This window comes from Sciurus carolinensis, chromosome 2 (assembly GCF_902686445.1).
Source record: "Sciurus carolinensis chromosome 2, mSciCar1.2, whole genome shotgun sequence".
Taxonomy (NCBI): domain Eukaryota; kingdom Metazoa; phylum Chordata; class Mammalia; order Rodentia; family Sciuridae; genus Sciurus; species Sciurus carolinensis.
The window spans coordinates 168,218,680-168,244,681 of record NC_062214.1 but is presented as its reverse complement, the minus strand read 5'-3'; the positions used below and the strand labels follow the sequence as shown (position 1 = coordinate 168,244,681).

At 48.1% G+C, this 26,002-nt stretch overlaps 1 protein-coding gene across 1 annotated transcript in view; it reads right to left on the bottom strand.

Annotated features, from left to right (window-relative positions):
* Galnt16 (polypeptide N-acetylgalactosaminyltransferase 16) overlaps positions 1-26,002 on the bottom strand; it is an 84,690-nt gene that overhangs the window by 54,067 nt on the left and 4,621 nt on the right. The gene's annotated exons all lie outside the window — the stretch shown is intronic.

Below are 26,002 nucleotides of genomic sequence, written 5' to 3'. Positions count from 1 at the left end.
GAAGCACGCGTGGCCTGTACTAGTGAAAGACAGGAAATAGCCCAGTTGTCCATCAACAGGTGACTGGTTAATAGCTTATGGTACAGCCATGCAAAGAAATAATATGTAGCCATAAAAATAAAAGAAAGAAGGAACTTCTGATATGAAAAGATTTCTAAGCTTTATTAGTAAGTGAAAAACATCAGTACAAAACAGTATATGTAATACACTTTAGTGTAAAAAGTGGGGAAAGATGGTCTATTCCTATTTTCTTATATTACAGCTAAAGAAATTCTGGCAGCATACATGCAAATAACAGTGTTTGAGTGAAACTGAGCAGATGGGTGCTAGGACTTTCCAGAATGAAACCGTATGCCTTTCTATATTCTTTGGTTAGAACTTTATGAACATATCACCCATTTGAAATTAAATAAAAATGCATATACTTTAAAAAAGAAGAGTGAAATGAGATGATGTCTGAGATCTGCTACAAAATATTCCAGAAAAAAAAAATAGTAGAAACTCAGCAAAGAAAGTATTCCATGTGGAAGGCAGTTGATGGGTCTGTGGGGGTTCATTATGTTTGAAAATTCTCATAATAAATTATTAAAATTTAAAAGGGTCAAAAGGTCAAAAGATGGAAACCATCCAAATGCCTATCAACTAGCGAATGGAAAAACCATGTGGCATGTCCATATGTGGAATGCTATTCGTCTATAAGAAGGAACAAACTACTCGTGTAAACCTTGGTATGGGTGACCCTCCAAAACATTACTGGAAATAAAAGGAGCCAGCCATAGAAGAGTGCACTGGTTCATTCGCCAGAAAGGTTCCTCCCAGGCAAATCCACAGAGGTAGTAGAGGAGTGGTTATCCAGGGCTGGTGCTGGGACAGGGAAGGGACTTATGGGGGATCCTTTGGGAACAATGCAGTGCGCTCAGCTTGGTTACGGTGATGTCTGCACAGCTGGAAATTTAGTGAAGTCACAGGATTTTACACTTACAGTGGATGGATTTTATGATATCTGGATTATATCTCAATAAAATGTTTTTTTTCCTAAGTGGAGGGGTTGGGTCTACTACAGGGTAATAGTGGTTGGGAAGTGCAACCACTCTAGAAAGCAGTGTGGAGATTCCTTAGAAAACTTAGAATGGACCCACCATTTGACCCAGCTATCCCACTCCTCAGCCTATACCCAAAGGACTTAAAATCAGTATACTACAGAGATACAGCCACATCAATGTTCATAGCTGCTCAATTCACAATAGCCAGATTGTGGAACCAACCTAAATGTCCTTCAATTGATGAATGGATAAAGAAACTGTGGTATATATATACAATGGAATATTACTCAGCTATAAAGAATAAAATTATGGCTTTTGCAGGCAAATGGATGAAATTGGAGAATATCATGTTAAGTGAGATAAGCCAATCTCAAAAAACCAAAAGACGAATGATCTCACTGATAAGTGGATGATGACACATAATGGGGGGTGGGAGGGGGGCAAGAATGGAGGAAGGAGGGACTGTATAGAGGGAAAAGAGGGGTGGGAGGGGTGGGGGGGAAGGGAAAAATAAAAAAAAAAAGAAAAGAAAAAAAAATAGTGGTTGGGAGCAGGAGTCCTGGCATTAGACTCGCTGGATTAAAATGCCAGCTCTGCCTGTGTCGCTGGGCAAGCCATTTGACCTTTCAGGGTCCTTCTCTGTAAAGTAGTCCTGATGGTAGCTAATGCGTACTTACGCCAGCATCATTCCCAGTACTCTACATGTTAGCCCGCTTGAGCGTCACAACCCTCTTATGATCATAATCATTATATAAATTTAAAAAAAAAAAAACTGAGCACAAATAGGGTAAGAGACTTGCCCATAGTCACACAGTTAGCAAGCAGCAGGTAAATACAGTGACATTTTTAAGGGTCAAATGCTTAACCACCAATCTGCTACCTCACAATGACATCACCTAACGCAGGTCATTCTAAGAAGCAAAGAGAAATAATTAATATGAAAGTCCTGACCTACAGCCAGCGCACCACAATTGCTAACCAGGAAAAGGGTCGGCTCTCGAATTGACTCGAACGACTTGGGTTTGTCCGACTGCATTTTGAAATGTTCAGGAAGAAAAACACCAAGCCTCTTTAAGAAAAGGGCTAAACTCCACGAAGCAGTTGTGACAAATCCCTTTGCTGCGTGGTGAAGGCATTAAAGGAAGGGCAAGCGATGCCTGACGTGCCTGCTGTCCTCGAGGCAGCCAGGAGCGTGCCGTTTGGGGCCCAGGCTTTGGGGCAGACAGTGGGGTTTGATCCTGACTCCTACCTCATTTGGCTTCTGATCACTGACATCCACTTTGGTTAAGTCTCAGCTCCCTCATCTGTAAAATGGGTTGGAAAAAGATCCGCTTGTAGGTGTGGGAGTTACACTTGCAATACGTGCAGAGTGATCAGCCGGCTCCTGGCAGCTGCTTAGGGCTGGACAAGTGCAGGTTACTGTTCAACCTCGTTTTCCGGCACCTCGTTTTCCCAGGCCCAGGGCTCACTGACGTCCATCAAGGAACCGTAGCGTTCTGCAGAGGAAGAGGATCCCCATGTCTCGTGCTCCCAGCTTAGTGGCACTGTGCAGTGGGAAGGGCTGCCCGACAGGCCTGCCAATGGCTTTCACAACATCTGGATCACATCACCATGGAGGGGTGACGGGAATGGGGGCCACTGTCCCCCAAGATCTGACAGCCTCTCCGAAGGCCAGAGGAAGTCCGCCTCATCCCACTAACGAGAGCAGGACCACGTGCTGTGAGTTTGGTAAAAGAAAGATCATCATGGGAGGGAGAGTAGTTCTCCATCTCTCCAGGGCACGGAGAAAGGCCACTGGTCTAGGCTGGGGCCTAGGTTAGACACAAAGAAGGACTTTCCACAGGTTGTAACACCAGCCGAGGGTATGAAGGAAGCCCCGCCCTGAAGTCTTCAGAGATAGGGCTGAGGCGGGAAGCAGTCAGGTGTGCCCTCTCTGCCCTGCTGGCCTAGATTGGACTGGTCTCTGTCTCTTGTCCCAGGAGGGTTGGGGCCCAACAGGGGCAGCACCATTAAGCAACTGACCCATATTTTCCCTCTGATGCAAGATAGAGGCCATAATGGGAAAGGAGGAGGTTGTCGGCCTACCAGCTAAGAGCACTCACTCCGGAGTAAGACCGTCTGACTGAGCACAAGTCCCGGTTCTGCCATGGAACTCCTGTGTGGCCTTGGGCAAGTTACTTAATGTCTCTGTGCCTCAGAACCTACCCATAGAAGTTCTGGGAGAAGAAAATGAGATCCTGTCTGTAAAATGCTTAGCACTCCTTGCTTTCAGAGTCAACACTGTATAATTTGCAGCCAGTATTCAATGAGCCCGGGCCGAGGCAGAGACAAAGTCATATATAGGTCCCCATTCTCACCGGAGATTCTTTTCTTGAGCCATCAGGTCTGTGTCCAGGGGGGGTATCTGAACCCCTCCCAAGTCAGCAAGGTCTGTGGGTCACGGGTCATATCCACTACAGAACGTGGGGCACCGACCACAGTGATGACAGGCTCCTCCAGCTCTTACGGCGCTGGGAAGGCCGTAAAGCAGTTCCACAGGCGCCGTCTCACTTGAGCTTGCGGTTCATGAACCTGCTGGTGTCACCATCACCCTGACTTCACCTCCTCCTAACAGAGGTGAGGTCGTCCTGCCCATCACACTGGTCTCCTGCTGCACATCTGTGACCTGCGGTCAGTGGGCACAGGAAGGAGGTCTGGCAGGCCAGCCTCGAAGTCGGGCCTTGGTGGCCATCTGTGCTCCCCACAGTCCTGACCAAAGGCGCTGGTCTCACTTTGTCCTCAGCAAGCCAGCGTGTCTGCAGAGCTGGTCTTCCTGGTCTCCCAGTGCAGGGGTGCTAGAAAGTCAGAGTCAGGTCCCCCCAGGAAGTTTTGAGGAAAACCTCAAAAGTTCCGACATAACATTTTTCTTTTCTTTTCTTTTCTTTTCTTTTCTTTTCTTTTCTTGATACTGGGGATGGATTGCCCCCTGGGGTGCTTTTCCACTGAGCTACATTCCCTGTCCTTTTTCATTTTTATTTTGAGACTAAACTGCTGGGGCTGGCCTAGAACTTGCCATCCTCCTGCTCAGCCTCCTAAGTCACTGGGATTACAGGTGTGGGTCTCAGCACCTGGCTACGGACAATTTTTAAATATTAAGTGTTAAGAAAACATAAAGACCTCCACTTTAAAAAAATGCCCTTATCCCTCAGACCATTGAAGCTGAGGATTTAAATACAAAGAAGGTCCTGAGCCAGCGGGGCCTGGAAGCCTCCCTCACCCATGAGCCTTTAACCTTCTCTCCTGTCTCCTGGGCCAAGGTGTCTCCAAGAGCCATGTGTGTTGAGGGAGCTCGGTGGGTCCTGAGAGTCGCATGGGCCTTGCCAGGTGACATTAGCTCCTTTAACAGAGTTTAACTGACTATTGTCCGTCACGGAGCCCGGATGGAAGGTTTTGGCTCTTAATTCTTTTCCCCATGGGCTCCAATAGCGTTTTCACTCTCCATTCTCATTTTCTGAGACTGTTACCACTTGAACTGAGATTTTGATCTGAGCCCAGAGGTGAAGCGTACAGGGAATTTTTCTAGTGCTGGAAGGTGCTTTCAAAGGCCACTTCTTTTTTTTTTTTTTTTTGGTGCTGGGGATCAAACCAGGGCCTTGTGCTTGGAGGCTGAGCTACACCCCAGCCCTAGGGCCACATTCTTAATGTGAATCTTTCAGTCACTCTCCACCTAGCACCCAGGCTCTCAATGACAGCCTGACTATTTTTAATAACCTTTTTATTTGCTTCTGTCAGTTTAAAATCATCAACAGTGAATCCAAAGGGCACAGCCATGCCGACGGCCAGCCTCTGCTCCTCTGGGGAGTGCCCCAGACAGATGACTCTGGAGTCTGCCAGAGCCTGTTCCCAGCCACGGGCAGCCTGGGTCCGGTTCTGACGTTTTGGGACAGCTTGCTCTTCCCCCGCCTTCCTGTTTGCTTCAAGACCATCCAAGATGTTGGTTTCCTGAGGCAAAGGACACCTCTCCTGGGAGTGCCCAACTTGTTGGGAAAAAAAAAAAATTACTGCTTCCCAGGAAGCCGGCTAAGACTGTGCAGGTCAAAGTGCAAACTCGCGCGAATCTCCAAAACACAGTTCTGACATTCAAGATGCACACGTGGAAACCCGAAGATAGCTGCCATGTGGCAGTGTCCTTTACTTCTTAAAATTTTACAGATTAGATCACTGATATTGGCCAACCAAGCATATGTTCATATTAAATTAATTAACCAAAATAACTCAGAACAATTTCTACACTGAGCGTGGAGGACAGTCTTTGTTTTGGAAGCCTAATATCCATTTCCCCTTTCTACGGGCACCAGGATTCCTTTAAGGAAACAGCCTCCTGTCGCTGAGGGCAGCCTCACAGGGAGGGTGAGACCAAGGGCTTATCCCTCACCACCAGCTCCATCATGGAAGCCAGAGGGGCCTGCAAGGGCCTTTTGAAGACTTCCTACTTCTTCCTGCAAAAGGGCAGGAAGTTGGGCTGAGTCCACCAGGATGTCTCTGCCTTAGATTGACAGCAGCAATAGGGACTTACACAGCCTGAGCCTTCCAGCATAGTGAGGCCTGTAGGGCTTCTGACCACAGGGACCTTCTCCAGATCCTGCTTCCCCGAACACAATTCCCAGTGACTCAGTCATACTAACTACAACCAGAAACTCAACATGGCTCTGCGGACCGTACACAAGTGAAACCTGGGCTTCTAGCAGAGTAACGACTCCAGCCCTGAACCCCTCCCAGGCCTCCAGCACCTCAGCTTCCCTGAGGAGCTCCATCCACCTGCAGAAAGAGAGACCCAGGGCCAAGCTCAGCCCAAGTACCGGCCCTGCCACCGGTGTGGCGTCTTCTTGTCTAAGTGACGACTCTCCACACCTTCTGATGCAGTAGAGACCGACTACTTCCCAGTCTCTAGGGTTCCGGGTTCACCGAAACTTTCTGGTCCTTGAGGATATGCACTGTGGACGTCCCTTGATCTCATTATTGCCAGTAATTACAGACAGTAAGTTAGTGGGGTCTGGTGTGGCAGCTCACCACGCCTAACTAGGTGCTCCCTCAACGTAAAATGACGAAGGAAATGCTACCAGCCCTGGTTGGGACCCTGGAATGCACTGCACCAGAGTAACTGGCAAGGAGGTGTCGTCTCATGTGGGCCCAGCCTATCAGTGGGGGTGGGGACAGGTAGCACCCCAGCTACAGTTCATCACTAATTGCATCAGAGGCTCCTTTGCAGCTAGCTATCCACCTGTTCCCAAAGGTGTCTGGTTTGCCTCAACACAGAGCAAATGTTCACTGGTGTTTTACAGAGTCACCATGGTACAGAGGGAAGAGTTGTGGCTCAGAGGTTCCAGCCCTCATCTGCCGGAAGAACTGTGTGACTTCAACAAATGGTACTGTCCCCTAACCTTCACTGCCTCCTCTGTCCATAGGCCACCAGACGGCCTTCCAGCTCATTTCCTCAGCTCTGACCTGGGCTTCTGGTCCCATCAGAAGGCAGCACACAGCACTGCAGGTAGCCAAGGCACACATCCCAGAGAGTGGGCTGTGGATCCGGAGGCCCGTTGCTTCCAAGAAACACTGTGGGGCTGGAACACCTGTCTCTGAGGCCTTGGGAGACTTTGGAGGGAATTTCCAGCTCCCAGCACTGCGGAGGGCCTTCTCCCAGCCCTCAGAACTAGTCCCTAAACACCCAGATGGGATCACATGGAGAATTTCCTGCTGGATCTGGGCTCTGCAGTTAGGGTTTGTGGTTAGTGCATCTCACTTGGAGGCAGCTGCATCCTTTCCAAGCTGTGGCTGCGAACCCAGGAGGCCACGCGGCCCAGGAGGGTGGGATGTGGGTTGGCTCTGCTGCCCAACACACTGCTGTTTGCCTGTGAAAAAGTCACCTAACCTGAGTCAGTTTTCTCACCAGCAAAATGAGACTCTGGACTTGATTATTTCTATTCATGTATTTATTATGTATTCTGGTAGCATTAGATGCAGAAAGATAAAAAATTTCAGAGTCACGAAAGGGAGGGCTCCTTCCCACTCCCAGGGAGGGAGCCCAGGATGCGGGAAGCAGTTGTAATTGCTATATTGAATTTCTAGCTGCAACACTGTTCACTGCTTGGTCCTCACTGTTTGCTAAAAGGAAGCTTACCTGTCAATCAAGAGAGCAATGCTTCTTTCCAGCTCTGAAATCCACAATTCACCCTTTCCTGCATCAAGTCAGTAAATGTTTCCTGAGCATCTAGTTAGGCAGCTACGGGGTTGGACAGACCAGCAGCCAGACCTGAGGCCTCTGCCCCTGGGGAGCCCTTGTATCCCAGGCCACTATAGAATGATGGGCATCTCATGCGCCATTGTCCAACTCCTGCCGGTTTTACCTCCTGGGTTGGCCTAACAGTGGAAATACCACGGTGATGTCTATGATTGTACAAATGGGGGCCCTAGAAAAGCAGGGGGGCAAAACAAACATGCAATTCTATGAAGGTGTTCCGAGAGTGGACACGATCCCAAATCACGGCCAGGAACGCCTCTTTCCCATGACCTGGCTTGACTTGGGGAACTCGATCTAGAAAGCCAGGAGCGGTGAGTGACACTCAGATCCTAGAGATTCTCAATTACTCATCACCCAGCCTGGCTTTTGGCGGGAGTTAGACACCGGCCAATGAGATGCCCAGCATCCTATGGTGGCCTGGGGAACAAGCTTACTGTGCCTTGACTGGAAAAAGAGCAGATTGTGTTGCAATGCCAGTCAATGCCTGCCTGCTCACAATTGGTTTATTCATTAATATGTTCACATGTTATAGTGAAAGTTTTCCAACATACGAAGAAGATGAAAGAATTGCATAGCGAACACCCATGTACCTGCCACCTAGATTCTAATGCTAAGGTTTTGTTGTATTTGTTTTTTCTTATATCTATCCTTCTATCATCTGTCAATCAATATATCTTAATTTTTTTTTCATATAAGGAAGTTTATTAAGCAAACAGAGTGTCTCCCTGCAGGGTAAAAGAGAAAATGAGAGGAAAAGAGAAAGGGAGAGTGGAAAAGCGAGGAGGAGAAAGAAAGAGAGTCAGGGGGAGAGAAAGGCAAGAGAGAAAAGATCAATATATCTTAATTTTATGATGCATTTCAAAGGAAGCTGGAGACCTCAGAATGCTTGGCTTAAACATGTCTGCATGCATATTAGCTAGAATTCAATATGTACTTATGGTGTGTGTGTAAAATGCACATCTTAAGAGTACCTTTGGATGAATTTTGATAAATGAAGGTATCTGTGCAGTAAAAATTCCTACCAAGAAATAGGACATTGATATCATTCCAGAAAGTTCTCTCATCCATGCTTGTGAAGGATTCTGCCCTCACCCCCACATCTCTATTGCTGTGACTGAGTACCTAGCCACAGCTTTAAGACCAGGGTAGGCACCTGACCCAAAGGCAGCCTGTTCAAATGTTGGCAAGTCATCCTTGACCTTTGTGGCCTGGCTCAGTAGGGCCAGCTGGGCCAATCAGAGGCTCTCCCAGGAAGTAGGAAACTGAGAAACTGCTGGCTAGGTAAGCACACTGCGCTGAAGGGTCATGAGGCAGATCTGGGGTCACTGGGATCGTGAACCACATGCCAGCAGAAGTGTGGAGAAGCTGGGACCAGAAAGGCACACAGGATGTGTACCTGGGAGACAAAGAGACTCAGAAATGACAGTATCCCTGAGAGAGAGGTAGGCCAGAGGGCTTCAGCCTTCTCCAATTTCAGTAGCAGTTCCAGGTCTCTGCTGTCCTCACAAAACCATCTTTCTTGAAGGGAACTTGAGCAGGCCTCTCTCCATGCCACGCCCCAGACCCAGTGGCGAAGGCCATGGAGACAGTAGCACAGTGCAGGCGCAAACTCGCCGGCCGACTAGGGGAGCTGAAGGAGGCATCCAGCTTCTGCTTGTGACGGGCACCTTCTCAAATCCTTCTCTGGTATCTACACTGGAATTTGCCCGTGCCTGTCACCATCTATCCCCCACCCTTCTGTAAACACCTTGAGGACAGGTGCCAGAATGGCTTGTTTACCTCTGATTCCCTGGCACCCTGGACGGTTCTTGGTGCAGGGTAGGTGCTCAGAGCTATCTTCAACGAACGAATGCATGACAGGAGAGCTAAGGAAGCAGAGTGGTAACGACAGTGAAAACATCTTAGCATGCCAGGCGTGGTGGCACACGTCTGTAATCCCAGGGGCTCGGGAGGCTGACGCGGGAGGGTCGAGAGTTCAAAGCCAGCCTCAGGAATGGTGAGGCGCTAAGCAACTCGGTGAGACCCTGTCTCTAAATAAAATACAAAATAGGGCCGGGGATGTGGCTTAGGGATTGAGTGTCCCTGATTTCAATCCCCAGTACATCCCCCCCCAAAACATAGCATAGCACTTACTACACTTACTAAGTGCTGTGCAGCATTCTAACAGCACTAACCAAATCTTTTTTTTTTTTTTTTTGGTACCAGGGTTTGAACCAGGGGTGCTTAACCACTGAGCCACATCCCCAGCCCTTTTTTATATTTTATTTAGAGACAGGGTCTTGCTAAATTGCTGAGGTTGGTCCTCCTATCTCAGCCTCCCAAGTCACTGGGATTACAGGCGTGAGACACCACACCTGGCTACTAACCTGACCTTAATTACTCTATGATGTGGGTACTGAGGCACAGAGAGTTTAAGTAACTTGCCCAAGGTCACACAACTAGCAAGTGGTAGCTAGACTGGAACCTAGGCAGTGAGATTTCAGAGTCAGTGATCTTAATCCCTGTCATTCTCTTTCCTACCCTGAGAAAGCTTCTTGGCATAGGACACCAAACCAAGAGTTGGAACCTGTGAGAGGTCAAGTGTGACCCTGGACACCAAGACGGGGCTGATGCAGCCCACGAAAGGCTGAGCTGTGTGCAAAGAAACAACAGCTTCGGCAGGGATGGCCAGCCCCCTTCTGACTAGCCAACATTCACGGCACGCCCACCAATGCCCGGCACTGTCCAGGCCCTGGTGTGGCCTGGCAGACATGCTGCTTGCACTCAAGGAAGCCAAGTGACAGTCACCTGTGCTTGTTATGTGGCAGGCACAGTGCCACGTGAGCACGGTATCTTTTAATACTCATGACTGCAGTTACGCCCACTATATTGGTGAAGAAACTGAGGCTTAGAGAGGTTCAGTCACTTGTCCCATGGTGACTACGTGTATTTACAGTATCCATGTGGCAGGCACTGTTCTGGTGGTACAGACGTGAACACTATAGACAGCCTTTCCTCTGAGGGCTATGCATGCAGTGAATGGGGGTGAGACGAGGACAGGAAGGAGCACATGAACAAGACCATTTCCAGGTGTGACAAGTGTCAGGTGGGGAGAGCAGCTGACCATAGTCAGACATGGGGTGGGGTGGGATGTTTAAGGCAAAGGAGATAGCCTGTGCTGTGCAAAGGCCCCGGGGCAGGACACGACTATGCTAGAAGAAAGCAAGGAGGATGTGGCTGAAGTGTAGGGAAGGGAGGGCACATTAGAGTAAAATAGGGAGTTTGAGCCCAGGTCTGGTGGATTCCAGGCCTGTGAACTCCAGCGGCACACAATATTATCCAAGCAGGCAGTGTGCAAGGAAGTCAACAAAGAATCGCCTCCGGAGGACAATAAGGACGGTCCCAGGTTACAGCCCCTGTGAAGGAGACACAGCCTCCCATGCAACTTGACTGTGTGCACATTAAAAACCTCAGCTAGTGCAGATGCGACCTTCATCAGTTCCAGCGTCTCTCAAAGGCCCAAGACAGACCCCACCATGTAACTCAGGAAAATTACATGCGTACACGAGTACTCACCAGCAGGAAGCAGTTTCAGAATGAATACTGTTTCTTTCATGCCCATCATGGCCGCTTGGGATTTAGCTGAGCCTGGGGACAGGCTCCACTCCCACCCAGCACCCCACCCACCAGAGAGGACTGTGTCTGGAGCACCCAGGACTGTACTGGACTCCCCAGTGCAGACTGTGAAATATCAGATCTCAAAAATGCCACACGGCTATGTCGTGGGAGGAACCGAGCGAGACGTCAGTGTTACTGAGCAAGCTACATCCCTGGGGGGTGACATGAGCTCATGGAACCCAGCTGGTGTCCTGTCAACAGGGAAGGAGCCACAGCCCTGCTACAACAAAGAACAGAGACTCCCCCCCACCCCAGGCTCAGGGAACACAGCAAGTAGGGAGAGCAGACAAGCCGAGTGGGGACCCACCTGCTTTGAAATTGCTCCCCTTCCCTCTTGTCCTTTCCCTCTGCCCCACTCCCGGGGTTCAATAGGGGCTGCGGGTGGGACTACACACGCCTAACAAGGTCTGGAGCTGAGTTGGAGTTCCTTCTCTATGACTGTGTGGTTAGGAGACCATGTGCCTGCTGTATACCCAGCACTACTGCTAATCAGCTGGCCCGTCCTCTCTGAGCCTCGATCTCCGCATCTGTAAAGTGGGGATACTGGAAAGCCCCAGCTTCAGAGTGCTCACCATAGACCAGGCGCCGTGGGAGGTTAGGTATAAACTCTAACCCTGTCCAGTGGGGGTGGGAGGGACAGCTAAGGAAAAGTCGGGTTGACAGTACAGCCGCTGCTGCCGTGGCCTCTGGCAGATAGCAAAGACCCTGGAGCTTTATTAGCCACGGACAGCCCCCGCTGTTGCTGGTCTTCTCAGCTGGGTGACTGGAACTGCCCCTTTCTTTCCCTAAGAGTCACAATGATCCCTGACCATCTTTGCAGCCAAGGGCCTCAGGGCTGTATCCTCAGCCTCTGCCCCAAGGGGAAGCAAAGGTGGAGGCTTCTGGTGGTAGTGAGGAGGCGAGGCCCTCTCAGGGCTTCTCCAGGAGCCACTCGACCTGGAGGCAAGGAGACTGGCCCTGGAGTTGGCGTCCTAGGTAGACATCTGTGCTGCCCATCCCTCCCCTCCCCCACCACAGTCACTAGACCTCCAGGAGCCTCATCCGTCCACCAAGGTTCGCTGCACATGTACGAGGGGCAGGCACCGCACTGGGGGCCTCGGCTCCCTTATCTGGTAAAAATAATGGAAATGAGAAAACAGTATGTTGGTTTCTCAAAAAATTAAAAATAGAATTACCATAGAATCCAGCAATTCCACTTCTGAGTATATACCCAGAGGAAATGAAACCAGGTCTAGAATATTTTTCCACCCACGTTCACAGCAGCATTATTCACAGGAGCCCAAAGGCAGGAGCAATACAGGTGTCTGTCAGTGGATGGGTGGATGGACGGATGCGTGGATGGGCAGGCCGAATGTGGAATAGACACATATGGGACATTCATCAGCCTTAAAAAGGAAGGTCATGGGGCTGGGATCGTGGCTCAGTGGTAGAGCACTTGCCTCGCATGTGGGAGGCACTGGGTTCCATCCTCAGCACTATATATAAATAAATAAAATAAAATAAAGTTATTGTGTCCAGCTACAACTGAAAAAAAAATTTAAAAAGGAAGAACATTCTGATACATGCTATAACATAGAAGAACCCTGAAGACATGTTAAATGAAATGAGCCATCCCCCAAAGTCAGAGGTTAGGTGATTCCATATCATTCAAATACAATTTATTTCAAGTACCAAAGTTAGTCAAGTTCATAGGAGTGGGCTGGGTGCGGTGGTGCATGCCTTAATCCCAGTGAGGCAGGAGGATCACAAGTTCAAAGCCAGCCTCAGCAACTTAGCAAGACCCTGTCTCCAAATAAAAAATAAAAAAGAGCTGGGGATGTAGCTCTGTGATTAAGCAGCCCTGGGTTCAATCCCTGGTAGCAAAAAAAGAAAAAAATCATCGATTCAGGAAGTAGAACGGCGGGGCGGGTGGGAGGTAGTGCTTAACGGGGACCAAGTCTGAGCTTGCAGAGAAAAGTTCTGGAGACCAAGAGTCGCGATGGTTGTGCCACCGCGCGAATGTCCTTAATGCCACTGAATGGCACGCTACTAAATGGTTACAATGGTGACGTTTATGTCACGCATATCTTACCAGAAAATTTTAAAACTCATTAGAAGAAATCAAGAGCAGGCATCAACAACACCGTTACTTCTGGTACACAGGGAAGTGGCCACCTGAGAGGCTTGTTCCAGGCTGGGCTCTCTTGTAGTCTGTGCGACTTGAGAAGAGAACAGACAGTGGCCTTGGGGTGAGGTGATAGTCTCTTTCCCACCACCGCCCAGGCTTGTTTTGCACCTAGTCCTCTCCTCCATCCCAGGATGACCCTGGAATTGGAGTCGCCACACCAAGAATTTGCTCAGGCCGCACCTCTGCCGGATGTTCCGTCTCTTCCTGCCTAACGGGCACGTGCTCCTGTGAAGACAACCAGATTTCTCACCCTCAGGGATGCCTCTCCGTGAGGTCGACAGTGGCTGCACTCAGCACACACCCAAGGTCAGCGCCACAGCCCTCCCGCCTCATCAGCCTCTTCCAGAGTCCAACCACTGAGGGTGGACACTGGGTCCTATTCCTCCTTGTGCCCCAGCCTCTGGCCCAGTGCTGGTCACACATGGGAAAGCCAGTGTCTGAGTGGGTCAATCCATGCACCTGTTGAGCGCACTGCCTGTGGCTGCTGCTCGGAGAGATTTAGGAGCACTGTCACATAACTCTAAAGGACAGGTGCCACTGTCACTCAGGACTGAAATCAAGGTGCAGCAAGTAAGGCACCCAAGTTAGCTGCAGGGGCCCCCCAAAGCCTCAGTAATGAGGGCACATCATATTCGAATGACCTATTTATTTTTAAAAATCAAAATTAATTCCCAAAAAATCCTTAATGATGAACTGGGCACAGTGGCACATGCCTATAATGCCAGAGGTTTGGGAAGCAGAGGAAGGGGGAATCTCGAGTTCAAAGTCAGCCTCAGCAACTTAGTGAGTCCCTAAACAACTCAGCAAGACTGTCTCTAAATAAAATACACAAATAGGGCTGGGGATGTGGCTCAGTGGTTGAGTGCCCCTGAGCTCAATCCCTGGTACCAAAAAAAAAAAAAAAAAAAAAAAAAAAAAAAATATATATATATATATATATATATATATATATATCTCCTTAATGAACAAAATACTAAAATTTTAGATAAAGACAGGCTCTGACTCTGTACTTACATGACTCAATTCACTCTAATTCCAGCCCTGTCAGATTCAGTCTTTATTTAAAAATTAGATATTTTATTCAGCAATTCCATTCCCAGATATTTAAGGACTATGTGCAAACATCGACCTACAAGAATTTTCAGCGTTGGGTTGTTTATAAAAATGAGCCTGGCTGGGTGTGGTGGCGCAGGCCTGTAAGCCCAGCTACCAGGGAGACCGAGGCAGGAGGATCGCAAGTTTGAGGTCAGCCCAGGCAACCTAGCAAGATCCTGTCTCAAAATTAAATAAAACAGGCTGGGGTAGAAGTGGTAGAGCACCCCTGGGTTCAATCCCCAGCACTGCCAAACGAGAGAAAAACACTGACAACATGTTCGGTTGAACCACATGAACCTGCCAACATTTGACCATTTTTACCTAAAAAACAACAATTTCATATAATTTAATGCAATTTAACTACTCGGTGTGAATGGTGATTATATGACCTAAGGAACTGTCACACAGTGAGACACTAGACAACCATTAAGAAATACCGCAAAGACAATTCATGGCACAGGGAAGTGTCCATGAGACACGTTACCCAGAGCAAGCTACAAAACACTATAAAATCATTTTTTTCCTAAAAAAAAAAAAAATCAATCAAAAAAGATCTGAATCAATGATGGGCCTGAATGCTAACGTGAGGACTCTGAACGGTGGGGTCCGGGGTGATTTCGTTTCCTTCTTTTTGATTTCCGTCTCTGGGGTATTACACATGTATTATTGTTTAAAGGGAGATGGAAGATCAATTAAGGAAAAGCTCCTTGTCTCCGATCTCATACCTTTCTGCCAGAAGACTTTGTCATCCCTCTGTCCCCAAGAAGGGGGAAGAGACACATTTGGGATTCATATCCCTGGGGACCCTGGCTCTCGGTCCCCTCCTGAGCCCCTCAGCGTGGAAGTGCTTTCCCCTCCTCAACCATTCCAATGACAGCCGGCCAGGTTGATCTTAGGTTCAGAAGACAAGCCTGAGGATGGCTTTGCTGTCCTCCAACAGGTGACAGCAGAGCCACGTGGGACAAGCTTGGGAGGGGCGGGCATCTTGCCTTCAGGCTGCTGCGCCTCCTTCTCCGTTTACATGCAGTTGAGACCAGTCACTCTGGGTCACTAGCTCTTTCTTTTATTTTACTTTTAAAAATATCACTGTATTTGAGAGGTCTGGGGTTTGTTTTTTTTGTTGTTGTTTTTGTTTGTTTGTTTTGTTTTGTTTTTGAGTCAGGTCTAACTATATGTCCCAGGCTGGCCTTGAGCTCCTGGTCCCCAGCCATCATCCTGCCTTAGGTTCCCAAGAAGCTGGGACTATAGGTATGCACCACCACATCCAACTCTAGAATTGAGGGTTTTTTAAATTCCAGAAAGCACAAAGACTAGAAATACAAATACCTGCACTACCACCAAATTTAACAACTGTTCACACATGGTTACATCTACTTCATGACTCTTATAAAAATTAATGAAAACAATTCAAATAAAGACAAATTCCCTCTTGGTCCCCTCTGCCTCTGTTTTAGTCAACTATTTCACTGCTGTGACTGAAAGGATCTGCCCAGCTCAACTGCAGAGGAGAAAAGGTTTATTTGAGGTTTATTTCAGAGGTCTTAGTCCATAGGTCAGTTCCATTCCTCGGGGCTCGAGGTGAGGCTGAAAATCATGTCAGGGGAGGGTGGCGGAGGGAAGCAACTCACATCAGGATGATCAGAAAGCAGAGAGAGACTCCACATTCCAGATACAAAATATACACCCATAGCCACACCCCAATTCCAGTCTCCTCCAGTCACACTCTACCACTTCAATTAATCCCATCAGGGATTAATTTACTAATTGGGTTAAGACTCTTACAACCCAATCATTTCTCACATGTGAGCTGCATTGTCTCACATGTGAGTTTTTGGGGGACACTTCACATCCAAACCATAACAGTCTCTCTCCAGGGACACTCACTGTCACAGTGTGCCGTGTATCCTCTTTGATGCATTTTTATACTTTGAGGTATATACGTGCTCACCTTACTACACACACACACACACACACACACACACACACACACACACGTATTGTGTGTGTGTGAATTTTTTTCTTTTTTTTTTTTACTAGGGGTTGATCCTAGGGCCACTCAACCACTGAGCCACATCCCCAGCCCTATTTTGAATTTTATTTAGAGACAGGCTCTCACTGAGTTGCTGAGCACCCTGATTTTACTGAGGCTGGGTGTGAACTACTGATCCTCCTGCCTCAGCCTCCCGAGCCACTGGGATTACAGGCATGCGCCATGGTGCCCGGCTAACATCATGTTTTTAAACTCCATTCACACTGCTATATATTGACATGGTTCATTTATTTCACTACTGTAAGGATCCATTCCAGGTGGTGGGCCTGCTCCCTTTGCGCAGAACTCCTGGGCGTCAGTATCACCAATACTCTCTCTGAGCTCAGAAGTTTCAGGAATTTGGAGAGCCTAAGGCAGTGGCAGGGGCCCTCCTCAACTCCTAGTCCATAAAACCTTCCAACTTGCCCCGGTCCCTCTGTCTTCCCACGGCCCTGGCTGAGGGCTGAGGTTCCACTTCTTCACCCCAATCCTTCAGTTGGACCATTGATACACCTGAGGCTCCCCATGCTGACTTCGAGAGATAGGGCCCATCTCCCCCACATAAGTGGGGGCATCAGGGGGTGGCATCCTGAGAAGTGGGTGTCCCTCAGGCTTGGAGTCAGGCAGCCCTCACTGAACCCTGGCTGTGCTGGCAGGTAGCCTTCCATGCCTGAGTCAGTTCCTTCTCTGTGAACAGGCACGGGAAGATACCAGGCGCAAACCAGGCGGCTGAAGGTACTCCTGCTCTGGCCCTTCTTCAGTCTCAAATCGGCAGCCTCAGCGAGCTCTCAAAATCACAGTAGTCTCCCATTTAGGCGATTTCCAAGGCTAGATAAGAAGGCATTGCAGTATTGGCCTCAATCTCCTGGATCGTTTGCTCCCAGAAAGCCAGTCACCACCCTATAGGGACTCTCAGGCAGGCCCTTTTGGAGAATTGAGGCCTCCTGCCAATAGGTAGCACCAACTTTCCAATTATACCAGGAAACACAGGTGACTACAGCCCCAGCTGACGTGACTGCAACCTCAAGAGAAAACTCAGAACCACCCATCCAAGACACTCTCCGATTCCTGACCCAAAGAAACAAGGAGAGAAAATCAATGCTTATTGCTTTAAGCCATTAAGATCTTAGGGTGATTTGTTACGCAGCACTAGGTAACCAATAAACAAGTTTAAAAATTGTTACTGCTAACAACTTGTATTCCAGTGCTTGTGAGGTACTATGTGCTAACTACAATTCTAAATTTTTAAAGTATTTTTTAAGTTGTAGATGGATACAATACCTTTACTTTATTTATTTTTATGTGGTGCTGAGGATCGAACCCAGCGCCTCACACAGAGGGGCAAGCACTCTACCACTGAGCTACAACTCCAGCCCCAGAGTTCTAAACTCTTTCTGTGAATTAACTCATTCATCTTCACAGCCATCCTCTGAAATGGGGCCTGATAGCATCTCCATTTCACAGGTGAGAAAACCCAGGCACAGAATGTTTCAATAACTTGCAAAGTGGCAGAACAGGAGCACACACCCAGACGCTGGGGCTCCAGTGTCCACTGATAACCACCATCCCAGGCTGCACCCTGAGCAGAGCCACAAGCAGAAATTGGACACCAAGAATACAGATATGTTCTCAAATCCACAGTCCCTACTTTGTGTGTGTGTGTGTGTGTGTTTGTGTGTGTACCAAGGATTGAACTCAGTGGCACTTGACCACTGAGCCACATCCCCAGCCCTATTTTGTATTTTATTTAGAGACAGGGTCTTGCTGAGTTGCTTGGGCCTTGCTAAGTTGCTGAGGCTGGCTTTGAACTCCTGATCTTCCTGCCTCTGCCTCCCAAGCCGCTGGAATTACAGGTGTGCTATTGCACCCAACTCAGTGTTGTGGGGAGTACAGTACCAGGGATTAAACTCAGGGGCACTCAACCACTGAGCCACATCCCCAGCCCTATTTTGTATTTTATTTAGAGATAGGGTCTCACTGAGTTGCTGAGCACCTCACTTTTGCTGAGGCTGGCTTTGAACGCGAAATCCTCCTGTCTCAGCCTCCCAAGTCACTGGGATTATGGGCATGCACCACCATGCCAGACTCACAGTCCCTACTTTTAAGGGAAGGAGAGGAAAAAACAGAGAAAAAGGGCCAAGCCTCCCTTCATCCCCCAGACGATGATCCTGCCCTTCTGGGGTTTATGGCTTTGCCAAAAGGCTGGCCCTGGACCAGAGCCAAATTCATCTCCATGGAGTAAGGGGAGTGGCTGTTGGGATTTTCCCAGCAGACGTGCTGATTAAATCTGTGCACATCTTCTTGAGGTCCTGGCCCCTGGAGGTGACCACCGTCTCCTCTGCACATGGTCTGACGTTCTGTGACCCTCATCCCTTGCTTCTTCAAGGTGGCCAGTGCTAAAAGCATATCCAGTCCCTGAAGTGGAGAAAAATCACTCCAAAAAGACAACTCAGCTAATGCAGGATTAGTAAATATAAGGCACATGTTCCGGGGCCCCTTTCCAAGCCCTTTATAGACACAGTGAATGGATCACAGGTCCTTGCCCACCTGGCCCAGATGCAGCTTCTGAATGCTCACCACGGGGCCCCAGCCTTCCATTTCCACAAGTTCTGAGCTGGCTGCAGAGCCGAGATCTATTTGTCATTCTGGCTCTAACAGGACAAAGACGGAACACCAAAAGCAACAGACTGGAACTAATCCCTCTTCTTTCCAGGGGAGTAAAAGGCTTCCTGCATCCACTGCTCCCACCCTCCTCCAAAACCCATTTCACCACAGCAAGGTTTAGAAGGGACTTCTAAAAGAAAAGGCACTGCAAGAAAATATGGACCTTGATTTTAATGCTGGCATGAGGACGAGGACCCAGAGATGATGATGGTGAATCAGGAACCCCAGCCTGGCAGTAGCCAGACCAAAAATGACCGAAAAGCCTGGAATCCAGGTAAACAAAGGTGTGGTCATTCTCCCCTTGCGCATGCGCATTCTTGGACACCCTCCTAGACCTTGAGGAGCACCGCGCTTTCCAATGCAAATGGAATACGAACTATGTATGTAATTTAAAATTTTTCCAATAGCCACATTAAATAAGTACAATGAAACAGGTGAAATTAATATTAATTATATATCAGGAACGGGGATGTAGCTCACTAGTAGAGCACATGCTTAGCACACGGAGAGGCCCGGGTTCGAATCCCAGCACCTCCCCCATACATAGATAATTTAGCCCAGTATATCCAAATAGTATCATTCCAACACCTAAAAAGGTTAGTCAAATATTTTATTTTTTCGCTGCTAGCCTGTGAAATCTAGTATATATTGTTTAGTACATTTCAATTTAGATACAAAATTGTCACTAGATATATTAATAAGTAAAAATTAGTTAAAAATGAAGATTTCAGAGGCTGGGGCTGGGGCTCAGTGGTAGAGCGCTTGCCTCGCACATGTGGGGCACTGGGTTCCATCCTCAGCACCACATTAAATAATAAATAAAGATATTATATCCATCTTAAAACTAAAAAATATATGTAAAAAAATGTAGATTCCATATAGTGAAGTTCTTCTAAACACTCGTAAAAGTTTTCCAACAACTGAAATGAGTGTTTTAAATTTTATATCAACAAAAAATAAAATTAAATTAAAGATACAGTTTCTTGGTTCCAATAGCCACATTTTAAGTACCCAATAGCCACAAGGGCCTGGTGGCTACTGTAAGGTCCAGGCAGGTTTGGACTAGATAAGGGGAGCTCTCCCTACCCAGGAGTGATGCCGGTCTCCTTTCAGAGTCCCCGTCTTTTCTGAGGGCTTCTGGGGAACGAATGGGCCAGGTCCTCTGAGCACTCTAGCCTGGGCCTGTCCCCTCCCACTAGGTTTTACTTCCTGCTTAGGCCCTTTCTTGGATACTGTGCTTGGCTTGCCCTCCGCTTTGCCTGGGGCTGGCTTTCTGCTTTACCAGGCTCCATACTCTAAGTTCGGTAGCAGACCCATCTCCACCTCGCTTCAAGCCCCCAGTCCAGACCCAGGCCCAGGTGTGGTTCAGGGACCCTGCTTCTCTGGAAGGGCTTTTTAGGAGATGCGGTGGTCTCTGTTACACAAAAAAAGGGGATTGGCAATCTTAGAGTGCATCCAGGGATGAGACATTTCCTTAGTGTTTTGGGAGAGGGCCCTGGCCATCTTCGTGCTCCCAAAGGTGGCACCAGCCAGTGCTAAAACATTACCATGGGTAGCCTCCACTCTGCCTGGACAATCCCTTTTGCTTGCTCCTCCCAAGGCAGCTCATTGCCCTCCCTGGTCCCTATTGTGTGTCTCTTGGATCCCCTTCTTATCTGGCCTCTTGGGTTGGTAAACTATATGGGGACTGTGCTCAGTCCTGGCCATTTACCCCCTCAAGCCACCAAAACCACAGCAGATCTCAGTGATCAACAACATGTTCTTTCTCACAGAACCTGAGTCCAGGCTCTGCCCCAATCCCTGGAATAATGTCCAAGCCTCCCGCTCCCAGTGAGAGATTCCACAGGGAGGTGAAAGATGACTTCCAAGCAAAGAATCAGGTCTCACACTTGAGAGGTGCCAGAAGCAAACCCCCGGGGAACTGACCTCTGACAACTTTGGGGGTAACATGGGTTCCCTCCGGCTATGGAAACACAAGGCCAGAACCCCCGGAATGAAAGGCCTTGAAATGTCAGCAGCCTCTGCAACAGTCTGTTTAAAGAAGTTAAAAGCCAGAACTGCGGGGAGAAGATAAAGGGCTGCAAATCTGGACTCTGAAAGCCGCGTCTGAAAGGGCATGACTGACAGCGGCTTGCAGCCGGGCACGCGTGACCTGAACCACAAAAACAAAGCACCTGCAGCTTCCCAGGGACACGTGAAGCCACATCAGACCAGCCACCTGGGCACAAGGGACACAGCAGCCCCTGCACCCACACAAGACTGAAAAAAGCTGCCTGCCACGCCTTGGGCTGCCCCTGCACAGGCACCCACCGCTGGGTCTGAGGAAGGCTTTGGTGGTCAGGGTCTGCTTGAACGCCAGGGGAAAAGACTCCAAGGGCCTGCATTCCAGAACCATTCCCAGAGTTTCAGCTGTACCTGATGAGAACACTGCAAAGCGGATCAGGAAACAAAGGCGGCGTGATCAGATACCGCCACCGAGAGGAATCCTCCCTCTCGCAGCGAGAGTCCTCCCCATCCCGCCCCACTCCAGTATTTCAACGAGGGCCCCATTATCTTTTGTCCCTTCCATCTCTTCAAGCACCAGCACATCTCTTCCCCCTCACCAGTCACACACACACACACACACACACACACACACACACGCCATACACACCTCTCTCACACAATATATACCCCACGCAAACGCACACGATACACATACCATGCACATACCCACACACATTGCACGCGATGCACACACACACATCATACACACACATCACACACACACACCACACAACACACAAGTATCTCTTTGATCACACATTATAAGGGAACAAAGTGTTCTGAGCCATAGAACATGAAGAACCAACACTTATAAATAAATTTGATCATCTTGCTGGAAATTTTTCTAAAATGAATGACACAGTTCCCTGACTTACCACGCCTGTACACTGAATGTTATTTGTCACTTCCTGATGATTCAGGGGTGTTTCTGAGCCTGTCTTTACCATGCCATGAAGCCTAATAACCTGGCCTCTAGCACTGGCTGCTGTCCCACTTCTCAGGCTGCCCCAGCCAAGGACACCAAGAACACACCCTTGGGACAGTGGCCTGGACCTTGGTTGTCTGGATTTTTTTTTTTTTTTTTTTTTTTAAACAGTGCTGTGTATTGAACCCAGGAGGGCCAGGCCCATACTAGGCAAGTGCTCTACCCTGAGCTACGTCCACAGCCCAGCCCTGGCTGTCTGGAACACTCTCATGTCTGCATGGCGCACTTTCTCCTATTCAGGACTCAAATGCCAGCTTCCCTGAGAAATCCTTCCTGATGGTCCTTCTTCCATCTCTCAACCTTCTTATACTACTTTATTTTATTTTCATAGTATTTCCTACTACCTAATAAATCATGTTGATATGTTTATTTTCTGTTTCCCCCAACTAAAATGTTAGCTTATTTCAGTTCTGTTTTATTATCTCCAGTGCTGAAAATAGTCCTGGCACATAATAGTTGCTCAATAAATAATCATCAAGAGAATGAATAGACTCTCCTGTTCCATCCAAGAGATGAGGGCTGGTTTGGGGCCTGGGAATCCTGGGAGAGAATAGGGATCACAGTGCTGGCCTGAGAGGGTGTCCTGGATGTCCTGGATGGCATCCCCCTGCCAGAGTGAGGGCACCTCCTCAGAACTTATGCTCAATCTGGACAGAATCTGCAAATACTCTTGCCTAGATGAAGCGGATGTGGGAGGCGGTCGATGATTGGCGGTAACCAAGGAAGAAGCTGCGCTGTGATTGGTCCGGATCGGAGGGGCGTTTGAAACAGCTCGAGGCCCTGAATCCTCCGTTGGCCAACTGAAGCTCAGGGAGAGCCTTGGTGGCTTTAGTACCTGAGAATGTGGTCTTACACGGTTTCCCACCCCGCCTCCCGATGCCGCAACAGCTGGGAAGACTGTGGCAAAACCTTTGTACAGCAGTCGAGGTAGAAAGCAGTACGTGCTTACAGCCGCAGAGCCAACCGGACCCTTTGCATCCATGATTCTGCTTGCTCTGTCTCTGGACACACCTGTAATTCCAGGTACACTGGAGGCTGAGGCAGGAGGATCGCAAGTTCAAGGCCAGCCTCAACGACTTAGCGAGACCCTATCTCAAAGCAAAAAATAAAGGGGCTGGGATGTAACTCAGTGGTAGAGCTCCCCTGGGTTCAACCCCCAATACCAAAGAAAAATAAAAGTAATATAACCAGGTTTTGAAAAGAGGAGTACCCTATCTCCCCCTATTTCTTAAACTACTTTTAACTCTCTTTATTAATTTGAGTTATAGAGTACATACAGTAAAATACACAGATCTTCAATGTAAAATTCCTTGAGTTTTGATAAATGTAACTATTACCCCTAACAAGATGTAGAACATGGATGTCACCTCTGAATGTTTCCTTGTGTACCCTTTCCAGTCACTTTTTTAAATCGACACATTAAAATTGTACGTTTGTGGGATAAAAAAAAAAAAAGGAGAGAGAGAGAATGAATAAATGATGCCTGCGGCAGTCTAACCAGTGTGTGCATGGGGAGAGGGGTCACTCCTATCTCGTGTGGCCCTTTTTGGCCTGGTCCTTTGCTGTCAGCTATCACTTCTCAGTGTGGTCAGCAGCTCCTAGCAATTCCCTCACCTTCGTTTAATCTGCTGGATTTGTAACCATGGAAAAGCTAAAGGTTGGCAGGAGAAGACCAACCTTAAACTGATTTTTCTGAACAATGTTGATTTCCAGGCCGTGGCCTCTGGCAAGTTCCATGCCTGCCTTCTGCTCTCAGTGCCCTGCGCAGAGATCTCTGTAGCTCCCTTCAGGTGGTGGGTGGTTGAGATGTCTGACGTCCACCTGGAGACACGTGTGCATGCCCTGATGTGCTCACAGATACCTTCAGTTTCTAATACAGTAGAAGGGAATGCACAGCTCTGCCAGACGGTGTTTCAAGGAAGGACAAGAGCGGTGGGTCCAGTTTATTCCTCGGGAGAATTTAAAGGTTTCAAGCATTTCTGAACTCTCTGCACTGGTGGACGTGCTCATCTGCTGAGTGGAGAGACCTGGCCAGCCTTTGTTCCACTCCAGTGTTGGCTGGTTCTGCAAGGAAGTTTTCCTTCCGCTATCAAGAAATCTCTCTCCCCACAACTTTTACCTACTGGCTCAGCTCTATTCCCTGGAACCCCACAGAATAATTCAAATAAGCCCCTTGCCTTTGATGTTGGCTCAATGCAAAGTCTTGATGGGGGATTCGGAAGTGTATGACATATTAAGAAGTTTCTATTTTCATTGAGGAGTCAAGAGTGAGTCTAAGCAGTCAGCAAATATTTTAAAAATAATGATATTGAAAAAAATGATATTGTCTTTATCATGATAATAAAGGCATATTACAGAAAATGTTGAAGGAGAAAAAATATCCCCCGCTGCTAGCATTTTATTCTGTGTGATTTTTGCATTTTCCCTCCAACAAATGCTTATGGAGTGAGTACAAAGGAAATGGCTGTTCTAGGGGCTCCAGGAGAGACCCACTGATAGTTATCCCTAGGACTCTGAAAGGGACTCAAGTTCGAGGACTTGCCCCATAATGCCTAAATCCAGTGGTGGTCAAGTCCCTTGCCAAAATGGCAAAGTATCTGCATATAACCTATGCACATCCTCCCATGCGTCTAAATCATTCCTAGATTCTTATAATACCTAATATTATATATTATATTATATTATATTATATATATTATATAATATAATATAAAATTATATATTATAAATGCCTTGTAAATAGTTGCTCTACTGTATTGTTTAGGGAATAATGGCAAGAAAAAAAAGTCTACATGTTTGGAACAGATGTAATTATTGGGGGGGGGGTACCAGGGATGGAACCCAGGGTACTTTCCCACTGAGCCACATCCCCAGCCCTTTTTAATATTTTATTTAGAAATAGTGTCTCACTGAGTCTCTGAGTTGCTTAGGGCCTTGTGCTAAGTTGCTGAAGCTAGATTTGAACTCATGATCCTCCTACCTCAGCCGCCCGAGCTGCTGGGATTACAGGTGGGAGTCACCATACCTGGCTCCGATATTTTTGATCCACAGTTGGTTGAATTCAAAAATGTGGAACCTGCAAGTGATGGCAGCCTGACAGTCCATCAGACTTGACTCATCCCCTGAAGATGCTCCAGGGAAAAGACATGCGCATGGGCTGTAGAATCAGAAACACCTGGTTTCCAATGAACTCAGTCACTATAGGTGAGCCTCAGTTCACTCATGTTATTGGACCTAAAAATGGTACCTAGTTTCTTAGGTTGTTGAGGGGATTCAGAGGTAAACCTTGTAAAATATGTACACAGCGTCAAAAGTATCCGATGAATGTAGCTGCCATAAATATAATAGAGAGTAGACGGCTATTATGAAGGCTAGACAGGTGTAAATGATCAAGGACCACAGTGTTCAGAGACAAGCCGCTTGAAACCGTTTTCAAAGAGGGCCATAGAGTCAGTTACTGTACCAGGCAAGCACGTGGTCTGATGAAGTGAACCGAATTTACTGTCCAAATATAATCATCGTTTGACTCCCCGCTGGGGGCTCGACTCCCTGGCTCTTCGCAGAGGACTTGAGTCCTGAATCTGTTTGGCCTCTGCGTCTTTGTCCTGCTGCTCATGGGGAAGGTGCTTCAGGTCTCCTCAAGAAGCAGGAAGGGTATTAAGCTCCATCCAGTCGTGTAACCATAATGAACTGCTTGGCTGTGTGCCCCCCTCTGACCTGGAGAGGTTGCCTTCATTATAGCACGACCATCCCCTGGGCAGCGTGGCCTGGCCTTACCCTCCAGTGCCCCTTCCATGTCTACCTTCAATGGCATTTCTAGACCCAAGGGCTTCCTCTGCTTTCTGAGCTGACACACACAGCCACCAGAGGAGGAAGCCACTCCCACTGGCCTCAGAGTGGCTGGTGGGGGGACTGCTGTCACAGCACAGAAGTAAAGGGGCTGTCAGGAGAAGAGAAGCACCTTCCAACTGTTCCTGTGCCCTGAGGCCTCTGGCTTCCTGGGAAGGGACTCTTTGGGCTGTCAACACCCCCTCCAGAT